The following is a 14,647-nucleotide window of genomic DNA, read 5'->3' as shown; positions in this document are numbered from 1 at the left end:
GGGATGCAATCGATACACTACTGGGCCTGAAGTTAGGGAGACCTACATTCTAATCTAGCCTCAAATCCCACTTCCTAGCTATGTGACCTTGGGCAAGTCACTTAACCTCTGTTTTCATCAGTTTCCTCAACTGTAAAGAGGGATAAGAATACTATCTACCTCTCAGGGTTGCTGTGTGGATCAACTAAGACAATAGATTTTTTTTTTCTTTTCTAAAATTTATTTATTTAACATATTTAGTTTTCAGCATTGATTTTCACAATAGTTTGAATTACAAATTTTCTCCCCATTTCTACCCTCCCCCCTGCTCCAAGATGGCGTATATTCTGGTTGCCCTGTTCCCCAGTCAGCCCTCCCTTCTGTCACCCCACTCCCCTCCCATCCCCTTTTCCCTTCCTTTCTTGTAGGGCAAGATAAATTTCTACACTCCATTGCGTGTGTATCTTCTTTTCTTTTTTTTTTTTGGCAGGGCAATTGGGGTTAAGTGACTTACAAAGGGCTGGATGCCTAACATTTTGTTATTAGATATGATCCTGCATATTTAATCTGATTCACTGGTTGATTCATGGTTAACAAGCCTTCTGAAAAGTTAGAACCTTAGTGTATTAGAAACATCAGAATTATGCTATTTCTTATTTTTATTTTTAAGAACAAATTTTGTTCAAAAACCTCAGCTGACCCATATGTCATGCCACTATAACATATAACACACATGTCAATGTCCTGTTTTTCCTTTGTCTTCTCCATCAAGGAAAATTGCATTCACACTAGATAGGATATGATAAAAATGGTGAAAAAGAAACTGGAGTCCAAGATAGGTCATAATTTAATATGAGAGTACCTATCCATTTCAAGTGTCTGAGCCCACAGGCTAGATACTTTTCTGGGACCCTACAAGGTGATTTCAAAAACTCTACTGGTCACTTATGTTGAGAAATTAAGAGTAATGGAAGATGTTCCGTAAGATTGAAGCTAATCAAGTGTCCTGATTTTCAAAATTCAGGCAATGGTGGAATGTATAAGCTACTACCAAGTGAACTTAATGTATTAATAGCCACAAAAATCTAGAATATATTATTCAAGTGGATAGTTTGTGAGCATTTAGACAGAAAAGCAGTGAGCAACCATTAGAATACAAAATGGCCTTACCAAAACTGACTAATGAAAAATTAACCTTATCTCCTTTTTGATAGGGTTACTTGGTTCAGGTAGGATGTAGTGCATTTTTTCTTTAGCAAAGCATGTGACAAAATATCATAATGGAGAAATCATAATCGATATCATAATGGAGAAATATGGAGTAGACAGAGTTGTGTTACGCAATTTCCTAGTTTTTCTATCATGACTAAGCTGTCTTCTTACCCTGGAACTTCCCTATTGACTGGGGTCTTCTAACCCTGGAATATCCCTCTGTCATTCCAGCCCCTTTCTCCCATTGGTCACCTCCTTCTTGAGGGCCACATTTTGGGGGTGGGCATAGGTCAGCCATTTTCCTCTCCATCATGTTTTTGAGTTTCCCGACTACACTATCATGATCTCACACAGTTACCTTCTCTCCTCTTGATTCCCATTTCGCTTTTCAGCTCACTTTTACATGTTGTGTTTTGCTGCTAGAATGTAAGCTCCTTGAGGGCCGTATCTACTTTTTTTTTTTGCTTGTATTTGTATCTAGAGTACTTGGCAGAGTGCTTGGAGCATAAAACATGTGTAATAAATGCTTGTTGCCCGCTTGTCTGGTTTAACAATGGTACTAGTGATTAATGATTCAATTGTTCAGCTGGACAGAAGTCTCTAGTGTCAATCAATAAACATTTATTAAATACCTACTATGAGCTAAGCACTGAGGATTAAAATAAAGAGGCAAAAGACAATCACAGCCCTCCAGGAGCTCACAATCTAATGGGGGAGACAACAGCCAAAGGGACATGTACAAATAAACTATATACATGAAAAATAGGAAGTAATTAAAAGAGGGAAGACACTTAGAATTAAGGGAAGTTGCAAGAATCTTTGTATGGAAGATATTTTAATTGGGATTTGAAGAAATCCAGAGAAGTCAACAGGTAGAGCTGAGGGAGGAAAGCATTCCAGGCATGGAGAACACACAGAGATAATGCCTGAAACCAAGAGATGATGTGTCTTATTCAAGAAACAAGAAGGAGAGAGGCCAGTGTTTCTGGACCAAAGGGTACATGGCAGGAAGTAATGTGTGAGAAGACTGGAAAGGTGGGAGGAAGGAGGTGGAGATTGTTATGAAGGGATTTGAATCCCAGAGGATTTTGTATTTGATCCTAGAGGTGATAGGGAGCTGCAGGGAGTTTTTTGAGTAGGGAGGTGACATTGTCAGACCTATGCTTAGGAAAATCATTTTGGCAACTTACTGCATATCTTGGAGTAGAGAGAGGCTTGATGCGGTCAGACTTACTAGCAGGCTATTGAAGTAGTTCAAGAGGAAACTGATGAGAGGCCTGCCACCAATGTGGTAACAGTATCAGAGGAGCAGCGGGGCGCATATTGAAAAGAATCAGGAATAAGAAATGTTCTGAAAACTTAGAAGAGAGGGTCAAGGTGAAAAGAGTGATCAACCATGTCAAAGGCCACAGAGAGGTCAAGAAAATCTTAAGACTAAGTTTTGTTCAAAAACCTCAGCTGACCCAATGCCATATAACACACAAGTCAGTGTCCTATTAAAGAAAATTACATTCACACTAGAAAAGAAAATTACATTCACACTATGAGGAACATGGTGAAGAAGACCCTGATCACTGGTAACTTTGGAGACAGAAGTTTTGGTAGAATGATGAGCTTGGAAGCTAAGTTGTAAGGGGTTAGAAAGAAAGTAGAGGCATCTAAGAGGTGCAGTGGATAGATCACTGGGCATGGAGTCAGGGAGATTTGAGTTCACATCTGGCCTCAGAAACTAATTAGCTGTGTGACCCTGGGCAAGTCATTTAACCCTGTTTGCCTCAGTTTCCTCCTCTGTAAAATGATCTGGAGAAGGAAATAGCAAACCAATCCAGTATCTTTGTCAAGAAAACCCCAAATGGTGTCATGAAAAGTTGAACATGACTGAAATGACTGAACAACAAAGAAGAGCGTGAGAGGAGAGAAAGTGGAGGCATCTCTTGTAGACAGCCACAAAAGATAGAGGAAATATAAGATGACATAGTGGAGATGGAAGGATCAAGTGAGGGTTTTTTTGAGGTTGGGGAGATATGAACATGCTTTGTAGGCAGTAGGGAAGGTGCCATTACACAGGGAGAGACTGAAGATAAGTGATAGAGCATGGGTGAAAGAAGCGACATCATCTGTTGGTGAAGACAGGATGGAATGAGATTGCTTGTGCAGATGGAAGGGTAGGCCTTGGTTAAGGAGTAAGGGCACCTCTTCATATGAGAGAGGGGTGAAAGAGGAAATAAAGAAGGCATCTGAGTGATGGATAGAGTGTGGAAGAGGAGAGAAGAGGTAGCTCATGGCTAATGAATGACCTCAATTTTTCTGTAAAGTATGAGGCAAGGTTTTCATCTGAGAGGAAGAGGAGCCACAGGAGATTTGAGGATGGATGAAAAGGTTTGGAAGAGCTGCGGTGGAAAGTGGGCTAGGGACTTGGTAAGAAAGGGATAATAGGGTTTCCTAGCAGCAGTGAGGGTCCTTGAGGTTGTGTAACATAAATTTGTAGCCGACCTAGTCAGAATGGTTGTATGATTTTCTCCACCTGTGTGCAACAGCACAAGTCTAGAAGCAAAGGCAGTGGATGATAGGAGTCATTCAGGACTGAGGCTTAGCAGGGCACAATTAGCAACATTATAAGGGGGCCAGAGTTTCAAAAGAAGAGCACCATGTAAAGTTGAATTGGTTCATGAAAGAGTTAAGATAGAGAAAAGAGGAGAGGGTGGTCTTTCAAAGGGCTCCATAGTAGACCCTGTTCATTTAAAAAGTTTCATCATTGATTTTAATGAAGATACAGAAAATATGCTTATCAAACATGGCACAATGTAGTAGGAGTGGATGACATAATTAAGATTCCAAAAATCCTCAATAGGCAAGAGTGATAGCCCAAGGCTACCAGTATGAAATTTAAAGGAATTTAGATTAAAAACAGATAGTTCACAATTACACAATGGGAAACCTGACTCGACTGAAGATTGTGTGAAAGGGAGACAGGGGTTGCAATTGACAGCAAGCTCAATCTATCATCACTATGGCACGGCTGCTAAAAAGCTACTACAAGTTGAGGTAGGTCTAGGTAGGAATGAGTAGTATCCCAATAAAGAGAGATAATAGCTCTACTTTACTGTGAATTAGTCAGGCCACACCTGGAATATTATGTTTGATTGTCAAGTCCTGCATTTTAAGAGAAATATAATCAAATTGCCCACTCAGAGAAAAACAACTAGAATAGGAAATTTGGGCAAGCAAATGTAGTCAAGCTATCTTACTTCAAAGTCAACATGATATCCAATGCAATTTCCAAATAGTCTATGTATTTAGAAAATGAAGGTGGGGACAAAGGAGGGAAGGCTTTACTTGTCGTATCATAGGAGAAACATTTGAAAGAATTGGTGATAATATTTGTCTGGAGAAGAGAAAATTTGAGGCTGCCATTAAAAAAAAAAGAATTAGGCTTCTTTCAAATGGCCAAACTAAGATCAATAAGTGTAAATTACAAAGAAAGAGATTTTAGCTCAGTCTGAGGAAGAGCTTTCTAACTCTTAGAGCTGTTTAAAAAATAGAATAGGATGCCTTGTAAAGTAGCAAGCTCTCTGTTCCAGAAAATGTTTAAGCAGAGAGTGGAGAGCTACCATTGAGGGATGTCAGAAAAGGTGTTCCTACATTGGGTAGGAGGTTAGACTCCACAATCCCTAAGGATCCTTTCAATTTTAAGATTTTATAATTCATTCCTGGTCTATTACTCCAGCATCATTATAATATCAATTGATTTTTTTAATGTGTATCATCAGTTCAAGACTATATTTGAGGTCAATATTAGTCCTTCTTCTGAATAGAAAATTTGACTTTCAAACACAAGAATCAAGAGAAGCATGAAAAGGTAATCAAGAAAAAGAACAAGAAAAAGAAATTGCAAGGGACTTACTAAAGTTGAACTGTTTTGTTTACATTCCTACATGGAAAGATGATGTGTATGATTCATGAGACCTCAGTATTAGGGTAGCTGAAGGGAATATGCATATATATATATATATATATGTTTATGTGTATATATATATGTGAGTGTGTATGTATGTGTATGTGTGTATATATATATGTATATACATATGTATATATGTATATACATATATATATACACAGAGAGAGAGAGAGAGAGAGAGAGAGAGAGAGAGAGAGAGAGAGGGCGGGCACAGGGTGAGTTGAAGATGAAGGGAAGATATCTAAAAGAAATAAAATCAAATTAAGGGATGAGAGAGGAATATATTGAGAGAGGGAGATAGGGAGAGATAGAATGGGGGTAAATTATCTCACATAAAAGTGGCAAGAAAAAGCAGTTCTGTAGGAAGAGAAGAGAAGGCAGGTGAGGGGGAATGAGTGAATCTTGCTCTCATCAAATTTGACATGAGGAGGGAATACCATACATACTCATTTGGGTATCTTACCCCACAGGAAAAAAGGAGGAAGAAGATAAAAAAGGGGAGAATGATAGAAGGGGGGGCAGATGGGGGTGGAGGCAATCAAAAACAAACACTTTCGAAAGGGGACAGGGCCAAGGGAGAAAATTCAATAAAGGGGGATAGGTTTGGAAGGAACAAAATATAGTTAGTCTTTCACAACATGAGTATTGTGGAAGGGTTATACATAATGATACACATGTGGCCTATGTTGAATTGCTTGACTTCTTAGGGAGGGTGGGTGGGAAGGGAAGAGGGGAGAGAATTTAGAACTCAAAGTTTTAAAAACAGATGTTCAAAAACAAAAAAAAAAGTTTTTGCATGCAACTAGGAAATAAGATACACAGGCAATGGGGTGTAGAAATTTATCTTGCCCTACAAAGAAAGGAAGGAAAAGGGAATGGGAGGGGAGTGAGGTGATAGAGGGGAGGGCTGACCAGGGAACAGGGCAACCACAATATATGCCATCTTGGAGTGGGGGGGAGGGTAGAAATGGGAAGAAAATTTGTAATTCAAACTCTGGTGAGAATCAATGCTGAAAGCTAAATAAAAAAAATTAAAAAAATTAGTCTTTGTTCCATTTCCCCAACCTATATTTCCTAATCAAAGGTCTAGTTTAAAAAACAAAAAGCAAACCCCAACAGCAGCATATAGTTCTGTCACTATTAATGAGTTTCTGATTTTTAAAAATGCAGTAAAAATTTGCCATGGCCTTACTGTAGTCTTATTTTCTTTTATCTCCTTGTAGTAATAATAATAATAACAAAAATAAATAAGAGAATTTACATAGCACTTAAAGGTTTTCATAGTGCTTGTAGCGCCAATGTGATCCTCTCAGTGCCTATGGCAGCTATGAATATGCTGGCATAGTTCTGAATTGCAAAATATAGCAGACTCTCTCCATTGAAGGCAGAACCAAAACATTTATTCAAACACCAGAAAGTCAAGTTCCAGCACCGGGAAGCCAAGTCCATCATAGCAACAAAGAAATCCATACACATTAGCAATGCAAGGGGCACTGCCATCCCCAAGCCTTCCCTCTGTTAGGGCATTTCCACAAACAAGGGAAAAAAGCACTCCCTCTCTCCCTCATGCTAGCTGCTGCTGCTGCTGTGCTCCCTCTCTCTCCCTCTCTCTCTCTCTCTCTCTCTCTCTCTCTCTCTCTCTCTCTCTCTGTCTCTCTCTCTCTCTTTCTCTCTCTCTCTCTCCCCCCCTCTCTCTTCCCCCCTCCTTCTCTGACTGCTCTCACTTCTTCCCAGCTCTGCTCCACCCTTCCTGCTCCACCCTTTGAGCAAGCTCCTCCCACCACACTCATGTGACTCAGGTTTCCATGTGACTCAGACAGGTCACATGGGCCTATTAATGTTTGGGAAGATCTTCAAATTGTATTAACAATACAGTGCTTCACAAGTATGATTTCATTTTATCTTCACAACAACTCTGGGAGTTAGGTTCTATTATTATCCCCATTTTATACATGAGGAAACAGAGGCAAACAGGGATTAAATGGCTCGGCCAAGGTCACACAGCTAGTGAAGTCTGAGATCAGATATGAACTCAGGTCTTCCTGACTCTTGGTTCAGTACTCTGTCCACCACGTCACTCACCTGTCTTATCCCTGTAGCCATGGAATTCTTCCTTTTCCTTGAAACTTTTTCTCATGTAATTTTGGCAAAACCACATTATTTGGGGTCTTTTCCTAGTCATTAAGCGGTTCTTTCTCCGTCTTCTTAATTGGTGCCCTTTTTCTCCTTCCACTCTCTCAATGTTCCTCTGATCTGCTCTTCTATCTCTCTCTTCTCTTCTCCTCTCATGGAGATTTCATCGCTTCTAATGTCTTCTTTGGTTGTTATAGCCAGAAACTATCACATAGCCTTACCTCCAGCCTGAATCCTGGCCATTTCTACTTGAAAGTCCCACCAGTATCTCAAACTCTAAAAAAAAAAAAGATAAAAAAACCCAAAAATATAAACCTGAACTAAGCATGTCTGCCCACCCCTTTCAGAAAAACAAGCAAAAATATGCTCAACTTCTGAACTTTCCTACCTTTGCCTTATTTAGTTCTTGTTGTTGTTCAGTCATTCAATCCTATCCAACTCTTTGTGACCCCATTTGGGGTTTTCTTGGCAAAGATACGGAGTGGTTTGTTATTTCTTTTTCCAGATCATTTTACAGATGAGGAAACTGAGGTAAACAGGGTTAAGTGATTTGCCCAGGGTCACACAGTAAGTGTCTGGGGCTGGATCTGAACTCAGGTCTTTCTGATCCTAGGCTCTGTACTCTATCCACTGCACCACCTAGATGGTTACCTGGACTTTAAATGTGCTCCTCATCTTAGATTCATTTTTCTTTATCACACATTACATTCAATTATTCACTAAATTCTGCCTGCGCTTCCTTTCCATTTCCTTTGTAATATTGTGTAGCAAATATCTTAGATCAGGGGTGAGGAACCTGTGGCCTTGAGACCACATGTGGCCCTCTAGGTCCTCAAGTGTGGGCCTTTGCCTGAATCCAAACTTGAGAACTTAGAGAGCCACATGTGGCCTGGAGGCTGCAGGTTCCCCACCCCTGCCTTAGATCAAAAGATTTAGATCTAGAAAAGACCTAGGCATCATTTAGTCTAGGAGCTCTTAATTTAGGGTCCATGACCTTGTTTTTTAAAATATTTTGATAAATATATTTCAACATAGTTTCCTGTGTGTTTTCTTTTACCCTCTTAGATGTTTTATTTTATGCATTTACAAATGCTGTTCTGAAATAGTGTCTATAAGCTTCACCAATTACTTAAGGGAACAATGACAAAAAACAAGGATAATCCTTGTTCTAGTCCCAACTCCCTTGTTTTTATGGAAAAGAAATTAAAGTCCAAAGAGGTTGTATCTTGCCCGTGGTCATAATGGTAGTAAGTAGGAGACCCCTTCCATTATGCTCCAGTTCCCTTTGCTAAGAAATATTAGACCTAAACTTGATTTATTTTTAAAGTATTTTTGGTGCTTTTTAAAATATTATTTTTCAGCAGTTTTCCAACGAAGAAATCAAAATACTTTATAGTTATATGAAAAAATGCTTTAAATCATTATGGATTAGAGAAATGCAAATTAAAACAGCCTTAAGAAATCATTTTACACCTATCAGATTGGCTGAAATGATTTCTTATAACATAATATTCAGTTTAATTTATATATCATAATTTATTTAGCTGCTGCTCAAAAAGTGGTTATTACTTTATTTTCCATTTCTTTGCTATCACAAAAAGGGTTGATATAAATATTTTTGTACCCATGAGAACCTTTCCCCTTTCTTTGATCTCTTTAGACCGTTGGCCTAGTTGTGGTATCATTGGGTAAAAATTGCTTTGCAGAATGGACAGATCAATTTGCTACTCCACCAGTAATGTTAGTTTCCTTATTTTTCTCCACTCTTCAACAATCTGCAATCCTTCATAAAAGACTCATCCAAGATTCTAAATGTCTTTCTCTTGTTCTTTTATTACCTCATGTATACCATGGTTCAATCAGTCTCTTCATATTTTATCTCAGTTTTTCTAATTAACCAATCCATCTCTTTTTCTGATCATGCAAATCTTCAGAAATGCCTTTATGCTACTTCTTGCATGAAAATAGTCATTGGCTACATGTTGTAGCCTGCTTATACTCGCTATGTATTTTTCTGTTGTCCTTTGGATTGTTTATAATTTTATTTCTTGAGATACAGAACTACATAGAATTTTTAGGAAAATAGTAATACTAAAGTATTGGAATTTTACAACGGTGGGAAATTTGGGATTATTTAAAATAAAGTATAATTTTCTAAAAGCCTTCTAATTTAATGTAGAATAGGGAGAAAGGCATTGAATTTGAAACAGAGGGGCTGGATTTGAATCCAGTGTAACCTTGGGCAAGTCTCTTCCTTCTTCTGAGCTTCATTTTTCTTATTTGCAGAATGAATGGGTTGACGCAGATGACCTCTAAACTCCTTGCTTACTCTAAATCTATAATACTGTCTTGTTTTTTTCCAGGCCCATTCATTTCATTTTCCATCTGAAGCACTTATTGAAGGTATACATATTGATGGGACAGTTTTACAGCTTTCTGGTCACATTATCATCCACCTAACATGTTTTCATCCATTTGGTTGTTTTAGTGTGGGTGGTTAAATTAACCTCTTTTGAATTAAAGTAGATTTCACTGAGGAAGTTTTGTAGTGTTCTGGGGCTCAATAAAATTGGAACAGGATTCTTTGGAGATCCTTTAGATTCCTCATTTTAGAGATTCACTGATAGAAATTCCTTCTTTCATTTGGGCATTTCATAAGATACCTTCTATCTTGTTGGCAAACATCTTTTTAAGACCTCATTTGATATTAGTGTCCAGCAGCCTGATGAAAAAAGTTATCTCTATAGTTGTCAGTTATACTATTGTAATGCATGTGTGAGACTGAAAAGAGCTTTCATGGCTGTCATTCTACTGTCATAACTTCCTTAAAAATTGATAAACAGTAATTTAGTAAAGTCTTATATTTTATGCATTTCCCTTCGTTTATTGTTATTTCCAAAGAAAATTGCTTATGAAAGCCTCTCTTATAGTCATCACAATACAGTGCTTTACCGTTTAGAATATGTTTTTGTAGACACGATCTCATTTGAACTATCAGAACACTGTGATGTAGGTAGATGATAGGTACTATTTTCTAAACAGGCAGATAATGAAATGAAGGCTCAGAGAGTTTCCTACCATGCCTTTGTGCAGGAGGTGGCATTCAAACCCCAGATATTTTGACTACAAATTCAGTATTCTTTCTACCAAAATGCATGGCCTCCTTGGAATACATAGTGTATATCCTTGCCTCTGTGCCCTTTCTTATTATGTTCCTTCCAGATGAAAAGTTGTTCTCCTTCATCTATGAAATCCCTATCTGTCTTCCACAAGGGCTAGCTCAAGTCTTTCTCCAAGAAGTCTTCTCTGACTACTACATTAAACATCACTTTCTTCAGGCACTATTTTCTTTAGAATATATCATCTAAATTTCATTTTCCACCTGGAGCATTTATCAAAGGTATATACATACATACATACATACATATATATATATATATGGGACAGTTTTACAGCCTTCTGTTCATATTATCATCCACCCAACACATTTTCATCCATTTGGTTGTTTTAGTGTGGATAGTTAAACCTCTTTTGAATTAAAGTAGATTTCACTGAGGAAGTTTTGTAGTGTTCTGGGGCTCAATAAAATTGGAACAGGATTCTTTATTTAGCACTTGATTTTAGCGCTTGATAATTATATTATCTTAAAGTCTCAAAGTATTATGCTTTTCTTCCTAATTCCAGTCAACAAATACTAATGATAAATATGTTTAGCCACTGGTCAAGTTCCTGGGGTCACAGACACAAAATTAAAAATACTCCCTGCTCTGTAGATGCTTATGTTTTGCTGGGGGACATACAAACAGATAAGTACATGCAAGCTAATTTCAGAAGGGAGTAAATCCTAATAATAGGGTAGTTAGGAAAGGTTTCTTAGAAGAAAGTAGCTGGGTTGAGCCTTGATCCAAGAGGTAGGGGTCAGGAGCAGATGCACATCAGAACACGAGAATACCTTGTACTAAGTCATGGACACATTTAATTAAGTAGACTCTCAATAAATATTTGATGATTAATTTATTTTTATTATTTTCATGGGAAATCATACTACCTCCACACTATATGGGTTCTCAGAGACCTCTGTAAATCTATGAAAGACCAGCCCAGCTACAGTCAGAGATACTCATGACTGTACCTACGAAGATAGTCTTCTGTATGGCACAGAAGGGAAGTGATTCATCCATGAAGCAAATATCCATACTGATAAAATCATAGGCCTCGGAAGTATCCAGTTATAAGTGTAAAATTTTATCATCAAAGGCTTTTTGATGTTAATGCTTATAGTAATTGTAGCAGTTATATTCCAAAGTGTGGTAACCAGGCTATATGGACTATTTCCACGTACTTGGAAGTTCATTAATGCACAGACGTCTAGTACTGGTGCATTCAGATTACTTGTGAACAGTAAATCTCTTGCCTATGCATCTATACCATAATATCAAAGATCCAGATGATCTAAATGGTTGTTGTACAAGTGAAAGAAGTTCAGTCTGTGTTGATTTTATAAATATCCTGTATTTCTTTCAATATGCCTTTATTTAGGAAAGTTCTGTTCAAAGGCAAATTGCAGAGCCAAATAGGTGGGTTTGACACCACATGTCCAGGATTTGGGAAGCCAAATTGGAAAGTAATCTGTTTTATATAGAAAATTGTGTCTATGTGTGTGTTATAGCAACTATAGAATGGAATAAGAAGTATTATATGTTCCAGAGAAGTTCTATTTGGAGGAAAAATGACATAAATTTAATTAAATTTACATATGAAATAGGCCACAACCATCAATTTGGTAACTAGAGCTGTGTTGGATAATACAGCCCTTCACATGGTGCATAGGATGGAACACTAGATGAAATGTGTCAACTGAGAAATCATCTATCTTTCCCTGGGGAGCTTATCACATTGCAGCCCTGCAATGATTCATCAGTCAAGGTAATACTGTGGAGACATTAAAATAATCTTCAGTCCTATAAAATTTTTCATCACTTTTTCATTGCTCCTACCCAAACTTGCCAGAAATTTTTCCTCCCTTTTCAATCACCATAGGAGAGGCTACATGGTGTGTATAAAGAACAGCAGTTCTCAAACTTTTTTGGTCCCAGGACACCTTTAAACTCTTAAAAATTATTGGGGACCCCAAAGAGCCTTTGTTTTGTGGACTATATTTTTATATTTATTGTATTAAAATTTTAAACAAATTTTTAAACATTAATTTTGATAGATTTAAAAAAATAACAAACCTATTATATATATTTTAATGAAAATAACTGTATTTTCCAAAACAAAAAAATTAATGAAAACAGCATTGTTTTACATATTTTTTTTTTCACAAATCTCTTTAATGTCTGGCTTAATAGAAGACAGGTGGATTCTCATATATGCTCTTGTATTCATTCTGTTGCATTCTATTATTTTGGTTGAAGTATATGAAGAAAATCTGGCTTCATAAAGATACACAGTTGGAAAAGGGAGAATTATAATTGGAAAATGATATCTCTTAATATGATTTTTTTAAATTTTGTAGACCACTTTAAAGGCTCACGGGGACCCCCAGGGGATCCTTGGGCCACATTTTCAGGACTACTAGTATAGTAGAAAAAGTACTGGACCAGGTGTCAGAAAACATTTGTGTATTAAGCCTTCCTGTCACACTGATTAGCAGTGTGAACATGCATGAACCACTTCATCTTTCTCATCTGTAAAACAAGAATAATAATACTTATAGCATTACCTTAAAAGGTTTCTCATTTCTAAGATGGGAATAATAATGCTTGTAGCGCTCACTACCTTTCTGGGTTGTTTAGAGGATCAAGTGAGATCATTTAAACCTGAAAGCACTAAATAAATGTGAGAGAAGGGAGGGAACAAGCATTTCTTAAATGTGTACTCTGTGCCAGGCACTGTGCTAATAAGCACTTAAGAAATATTATCTCATTTATATGAATGAAAATATGTAAAATATATATATATATATATATATATTCGCATATAAATTTAAACTATGTTTGTCACCATCTTTCCATTCCTATTCAAGCCCATTCTTTATTTTTTTTTAAATATGGGTTTTTAAAAAAATATTTCCTGATTCTTGCATCACCATATTATCTCATGTATCCTTTCCTCTACTCCTCCCAGAGAGCCATCCCTTATGACAAATAGTCATTTTTTAGAGAGGAAAAAAGTTTGCATAACTGATTGATATATTGAAAAAGTCGAAAAACATGTGCAGTGTGTAACACCTGTGGATCTTCCATCTCTGTGAAAGGGTAGATTGGAGGTATCTTGTCATATCTTTTTGAGAGTGTTTGATCTTACAATGTTGTTACATTCAGTTTTGATTTTTGTGGTGTGTAGTTGTTCTTCCATTTACATTGGTGTAGATACTGTGTATATTGGTTTTTTTGGCTCTACTTACATTTCTTTCAGATCTTTCCATGCTTCTCCATATTCATCACATATATAATTTCTTATAGCACAATAATATTCCATTACATTCATATACCACGATTTGTTTGGCTATTCCTCAATTGATGGGCATCTGCTTCTTTCCCAGTTCTTAGCTATTATAAAAAGTGCAGCTATAAATATTTTGGTGTATTTGGGGACTTTTTCCCCCAATTGATGCCTTTCTTAGGGTATAAGCCTAGTCAGTCTCTGGTTCAAAGAATATGAATATTTTAGTCACATTATTTGCATAATTCCATATTGCTTTCCAAAATGGTTGTACCATTTCACAGCTCCACCAACAATGTATTAGTGTACCTATTTTTCTACAACCCCCCCCCACATTGACTTTTGCCATTTTAGGTCCATTTTTGCCAATTTGCAAGGTGTAAGGTGAAAACTCACAGTGTATTTGATTTTCATTTCTTTTAATACTAGTGATATGGAGCGTTTTTCATGTGGTTGTGAATGGTTAGCATTTTTTTTTGAGAACTACCTAGTTCATGTCTTTTACGTCTACAAAGTTCATATCTTTTGACCATTTATCTATTGGAAAACGATTATTAGTCTTTATACATATATACATACACACATGTATATGTGTGTATATATACATATATATATATACATACATGTACACAAATGTTGTTTAGTCTTTTTTAGTCACATCCAATTCTTTGTGATCCCATTTTGGAGTTTTCCTGGAAAAGAAACTGGAATTATTTGCCATTTTCTTCTCCAGCTCACTTTATAGATGAGCAGCTGAGGCAAAAAGGGTTAAATGACTTCACTGTGGTCACACAACTAGTAAGTGTAAAATTTGAATTCAGGAAAATGAATTTGACTGACTCTAGGCCTGGCACTCTATCCTTCACCACCTAGCTACCCCCTATATACATATGTATGTTTATACATGTGTACATGTAT

At 37.0% G+C, this 14,647-nt stretch overlaps 1 protein-coding gene across 1 annotated transcript in view; it reads left to right on the top strand.

Moving 5' to 3' along the window:
* Nucleotides 1-14,647, top strand: part of ADAMTS17 (ADAM metallopeptidase with thrombospondin type 1 motif 17) — a 506,671-nt gene that overhangs the window by 83,506 nt on the left and 408,518 nt on the right. The window lies entirely within an intron of this gene.

This window comes from Trichosurus vulpecula, chromosome 8 (genome assembly GCF_011100635.1).
Source record: "Trichosurus vulpecula isolate mTriVul1 chromosome 8, mTriVul1.pri, whole genome shotgun sequence".
Taxonomy (NCBI): Eukaryota; Metazoa; Chordata; class Mammalia; order Diprotodontia; family Phalangeridae; genus Trichosurus; species Trichosurus vulpecula.
The sequence above is the reverse complement of the archived record's forward strand: the minus strand, read 5'-3'. Positions and strand labels throughout refer to the sequence as shown.